Here is a 6324-nt window from a genome sequence, read left to right on the forward strand (position 1 = left end):
CCTTCTCTATTTCTTGAGTTCGAGAGAACACAAGCAGCTCTTGACTCAGCAGAAATTAATCGGGTCACGCTGTTGCTTTCCTTGCCGTTGGATTGAAACGAATGGTGGATGGGAAGCCTCGAGGTCACGTTGTGCCCCGTGAACGTGGGGCACCGGATCTCCGTCCGAAGATAGATCATGATCATGGTAGTGACCTATATTCAACGTGATGATGATTTGATTTTGCACTCGGCCTTGAACAGAGGTACTATTACGGTGTCACAATTTTTTATCATTATACTTGGACGGTGGCCAAATTCAAAATCTCATAGCGGCAAAACTTGCCGCCCACAAAATACAAAAATTTCACACGCTTCCAAATTCCTATTCTACCCCTGTGGAGATGGCAGCAAAGTCGGTTGGTGGGGGTCTGCCCGTCATTTTGGATCACCACCTCCCTAGCCCAGGAAACCCTCCCAAAAAAAATACATTTCCTTCAGACCACCCACCGGAACTTCCCAAGTCCCTCTCTCCCACCTCCACGACCACCGCACCGGAACATCCCCGCCGGACTTCCCTGGCCTACCCGATCCCTCGCGATCCTCGTCATCCGGCTGCCTGCCGGAGCCGCTTCATCGACGCCGTCATCAACCAGACCGGATCATCCCCGCCGAACCTCGAAACCATATGCTCATCCAGCAGTCTACCGCAGTCGCTTCAGCTGCGGTATCGTCCACCCCACCGGAGCCGCTTCGCCGGATCCGTCGTCCAACGCATCGTATCTTGCTCACCGACAACGCTGTGCATGAACCGGATCTGCTTCACCGGCGCCGTGCATGATCTAAACTCTTCTACTGTCGCTTTTCTATTGCTTGCCTGCAAGTTCTTGTTTAATCTTGGGGGAACTTTGTTTGTGCTAACGACGCGCCGTTACGTTTTTGCAGATGAGATGAGTAACCATGAAGTGTAATGGCCGTCTCTCCAACCCCAAGTAGCACATGTAGCGTACTTCATCACCGGATCTATCAACCCAAAGAAGATCTGCTTGTGACTCCCACAGAGTGCTTCTCCTAATGTAAGTCCCTTGTTTTAGCGCCATGTTACGGGGTTCGAGATGCTTGTTTGTCTGAAGCTCTTTTAGTTCATTCCTAGCTATGACCGTAACACGTTGCTATTTTCTACTTCATTGCTAACTTTAAGCGATTGAACATTTTGGTTTGCATTCCCTGCTCTGTAGATGTAGCCATCATAACTTCTATCTTGCTCAGTCGTTGTTACAAAAATTATAGGTATTATAGTAACATCCTGCTATTATTTAGTTCATGGCCAATTTTAAGTAATTGCACATGTTGGTTCGCATTCCCTGCTCTATAGCTTTTGGCATCATAACTTCTATATTTGGTTTACATTCCTGCTCGTAGATCTAGCCATCATAACTTTATCTTGCTCAGTCGTTGTTACAAAAATTTTGGCCTCCTACTATGTTGTTTGTGCCAATTTTTTACTCCATGAACATGTTGGCTTGCATTCCCTGTACTACAGGTGATGCCATTTTTTGTATCTAGTTCATTATAAGCTAACAAAGTAAGGACTTAGTTTGGCATGCTATCACTCTGCTATCTAGCCTGTAGTACAAATAAACTTGTCATACTACTAGATAATAATTTTGCGTGCCATCTTGTTCTTCAAAAGCTGCATTATTGACTTGTTTCTCTGACTTGGCATGACGCTCACATATGGAAAGCTGAACATATTGGTTTGCATTCCCTCTTATACAAGTTCACAGGTGATCCCACTATATTCTGTATCTGGTCCATCCTAAGCTCCAGCATTAACTATCCTCTATGTGTTGCTCATTACAAGTTTATATCCCGAAACATCTTGATTTGCATCCCCTTCACTATAAGTTCAGGAGTATTATTTAGTTCACGGCCAAAATGAAGTAATTGCACTTGGCACATGTTGGTTCACATTCCCTCCTCTTTAGCTTTTGCCATTGTAACTTCTATTTTTGGTTTACATTCCTTCGCTCTGTAGATGTAGCCATCATAACTTCATCTTGCTCGGTCGTTGTTACAAAATTTATAGCCTCGCTACTATGTTGTTCATGCCAATTTTGTACTCCTTGAACATGTTCGTTTGCATGGGACTCGACAGTAGTAAGTCTGCTGTTTCATTCTAACATGCTCTGTTATATTGGCTGTTGGTATGCGGCATGCACTCTTTGTTTGCTTATTGTGCGCATTACAATGATCTTGTTATAACGACGAAATGATGAGTTCCAAATTCTTTGGCTTTGCCTTTCCATTGTTGCTGTCTTAACTTGTAATGTCTTTGTTTCGGATATACGTGCTGCATGGACAACTTAAAAGATTGCCGGATCCCTTCATTGTATTGCTAGGTTTAATTACCATTCAATTTCTCTCGGGTTCTCGTAATATTTTTTCAATGCCTTGCAATGATGTAATATTTAGTTAGTTTTTATAGTTCTTTCGCGCATTTTTCTTTGGTGCTTGTGGTAAGTGAGGCTATCCGACGAAATCAATCTGCGTAAATATTCTCAATATCTAAATCACGAATTCCCATCCCTTAAACGGCCCAATTAAGCGAAATCACATATGTGTCGCCCGCAAAATCCTAAAGCGCCTATTACGTCGCATATAAACAAGAACTAAACGGTGGCCCACTTACTTATTGGGCCAACCCACTTGATTTACTGTGGACCCCACACTTTTATTGGGCCGGCCCACTTGCTTTAAGGTGGACCCCACCCACTACTGGGCCGGCCCACTAACTAGTTGGGCCAGCCCAATTGCTTTTGTGGTGGCCCCCACATACTAAATGGGCTGGCCCTTTAAGACGAAAGTGGGACCCACCAGTGTTTTTGGCCCGGCCCACTATCTTGTTGGGCCGCCCACTTGCTATATGGTGGACCCCACATACTAAATGGGCAGCCCTTTAACCGGAAAGTGGGACCCACTGTGTTTTTGGCCCGGCCCACTAGCGTGTTGGGCCGCCCACTTGCTATATGGTGGACCCCACATACTAAATGGGCCGGCCCTTTAACAGAAAGTGGGACCCACCGGTGTTTTAGCCCGCCCACTATCTTGTTGGGCCTACCACTTGCTATATGGTGGACCCCACATACTAAATGGGCCACCCTTTAACCGGAAAGTGGGACCCACTGTGTTTTTGGCCCGCCCACTATCTTGTTGGGCGGCCCACTTGCTATATGGTGGACCCCACATACTAAATGGGCTGGCCCTTTAACAGAAAGTGGGACCCACGGTGCTTTTGGCCCGCCCATCGGCTTGTTGGGCCAGCCCATTTGATCAAATGTGGACCCCACGTACTAAATGGGCCGGCCCGATAGCAGGAAAGTGGGACCCACATGCTAATTGGGCCGGCCCAGTTGCTTTAATGTGGACCCCACTTTGTAAATGGGCCGGCCCGATACCAGGAAAGTGGGTCCCACATGTCTTGTGGGCCGGCCCTTTTGCCTGTTGACCTGTCAAACGAGTGCATTCGGCCCGACCCACATACTTAGTGGGCTGGCTCATTAAAGTTTTGACCAGTCAACCTTAGAGGTTAGGCCCGGCCCACGTAACTAATGGACCAGCCCAGCTATATAGTTGACCGGTCAAACTAAGTCAGCTGGCCCGGCCCGCAAACTTAATGGGCCGGCCCGCTTAAGACGTGCCAGGCCTCGTGTGGGCCTACCATCTACCACGGGGTTTCAGCCGGTTAACGCCGTTAATCGCGATTAACGGCGTCGCCACGTGTCGGTTGCATGATGTCGTGATCAACGGGCTCCCGGAAATACTTGGGCAACGGTCCGATTTTCCGTGGCGGAAGGGCGCCCAAGCGCGACGGACCGAAAAAATCGTCGTAGGACTTTGCCTGACGCAGTTTCCACAACAGAACCCATATCGTCGGGTTAGGCCCATAGGCGACGAAAAATACCCCTTAGCGGACGATTTTGAGACGTTGTCTATCAGAACTTTTCTTGTAGTGTACCCTCTGTGGCTTAGGTCTTCGGGACGAAGGATTTCGCGAAGAAAAGGAGGCGAAAGAGGCTGTGGGGCCCCCTCACCACCAGGTGGCGCGGCCAGGCCATGGGCCGCGCCGCCCTGTGGTGTGGGCCCACCTTGGGTCCACCTGGCTCCCCCTTCCGGCTTCCTTCGTCATCTGGGAAAATAGGATTTTTGGTATAATTTCCTTCCACAGTTGATCTTCCGAAATATTGCGTTCTGACGGTGCTTTTTCCAGCAGAATCCTGGCTCCGGTGCTTGATCCTCCAATAATGATGAAACATGCAAAATAGATGAAATAACATAAGTATTGTGTCCCAATATGAAATATATCAATGAATAACATCAAATTATGATGTAAAATAGTGATGCAAATTGGACGTATCAACTCCCCCCAAGCTTAGACTTCGCTTGTCCCCAAGCGAAACTGAACTCGGTAAACAGGACCACATGTTTATGGAGTGAAGAGTCGATAAATAAAATACGGACAAGAAGCATCATATTCATTCACACAAGACATTATAGTAAACAACTTCCTCATATAACTCAACTTGAAACAAGTATAAGGTAATCACAAATAAAGGTGCATAAGAAATCATAGTTGGTGATGGCAAACTTCGTTCTTGGTCAGAGAACAATTAACAGGTTATACTTATCTATCGAGCAATGCTCTCATATTAAAGTTTATATTGCACAACTTGCATACTCAATCATAATAGTCTCCTCATGATCATTGATAACTTGCAAAGCTATATTCATTCAGATAAAACTTGTACTAAACAAGGAAAAGTAAAAGACATGATGAAGTAAATCACAATATAATGGTTTGATCACAACTACTCAAATGCTTGCTTGAGATGGAGGGAAATAGGTTTACTGACTCAACATAAAGTAAAAGACAGGCCCTTCACAGAGGGAAGCAGGGATTAAATCATGTGCTAGAGCTTTTTTTCAGTTTTGAAATCATATAAAGAGAATGAAAGTAACATTTTGAGAGGTGTTTGTTGTTGTCAATGACTGGTAGCGGGTACTCTAACCCCCTTGCCAAACAGACTTCCAAAGAGCGGCTCCCAGGAAGGACGTCATCTCTACCAGCAAGGTAGATCATCCCTCTTCTCTTTTGTTTACACATGTACTTTAGTTTATTTAAGGATGACACTCCCCCAACCTTTGCTTACACAAGCCATGGCTAACCGAATCCTCGGGTGCCTTCCAACAATCTCATACCATGGAGGAGTGTCTATTGCACAATTAAGTTGCTTACTGATGAATCAGAGCAAAACATGTGAAGAGAATTATTAATGAAAGTTGATTAATTGGGGCTGGGAACCCCGTTGCCAGCTCTTTTTGCAAAATTATAGGATAAGTGGATAAAGCCACTAGTCCATTAGTGGAAGCTGCCTAACAAGACTGAAAGATAAAACACCACATACTTCCTCATGAGCTATAAAACATTGACACAAATAAGAAGTAATAAATTTTGAATTGTTTAAAGGTAGCACATGAAGTATTTACTTGGAATGGCAGAAAATACCATGCAGTAGGTAGATATGGTGGACACAAATGGCATAGGTTTGGGTTCAGGTTTGGATGCACGAGAAGCATTCCCTCTCAGTACAGGTCTTTGGCTAGCAAGGTTAATTAGCAAGCATAAGAGTTGATGGAAACAAACAAATATACATGTGATAGACATAATCATGCATCTTTCTTGCAAGCACAAACAATTTTAACCTCAGAATAATAAGCTATGAGCTAACAAGAAAGGAAGACAATGAAACAACTACATGTATTTCTCTTTTCTACTTAAACCTCAAAGTGTTGTTGCTATTGACCAATGCTAAGTTTGCCAAAACCAAATAGATTTACTCAATGCTCCCAAAGTGATACCAATACTAAGAACAAGGTAAATCATATAATAGAATTGCAACCTAAAATAAGTTGTGCAATACGTAAATGATAAGACTTCTCATTAATATTTGATAACGATAACTCACACCAAGGGATACATAGACAACCAACTAAAGGAGAGATACTTCCACACTGCAACCCATCTTATATGATAACTTCCCTACTCATGATATGACACTACTTGACAGTAGAAAGTAAAAGGTAATGAGGATGTGATACCGCGGCACTCCCCCAAGCTTGGAACAAACCAAGGGGATGCCAATACCGATGATGAATTACTCATTTGGCGATGGTGGTGATGAATTCCCAACAAGCTTCTCCACAAGCTCCTGAAGCTCATCAATCTTGTACATGAGGTTGCGGATCATCTCCGAATTGTGCTCGACGCGATTAAGAAGTATGTCCG

Source organism: Lolium perenne, chromosome 1 (assembly GCF_019359855.2).
Source record: "Lolium perenne isolate Kyuss_39 chromosome 1, Kyuss_2.0, whole genome shotgun sequence".
Classification (NCBI taxonomy): Eukaryota; Viridiplantae; Streptophyta; class Magnoliopsida; order Poales; family Poaceae; genus Lolium; species Lolium perenne.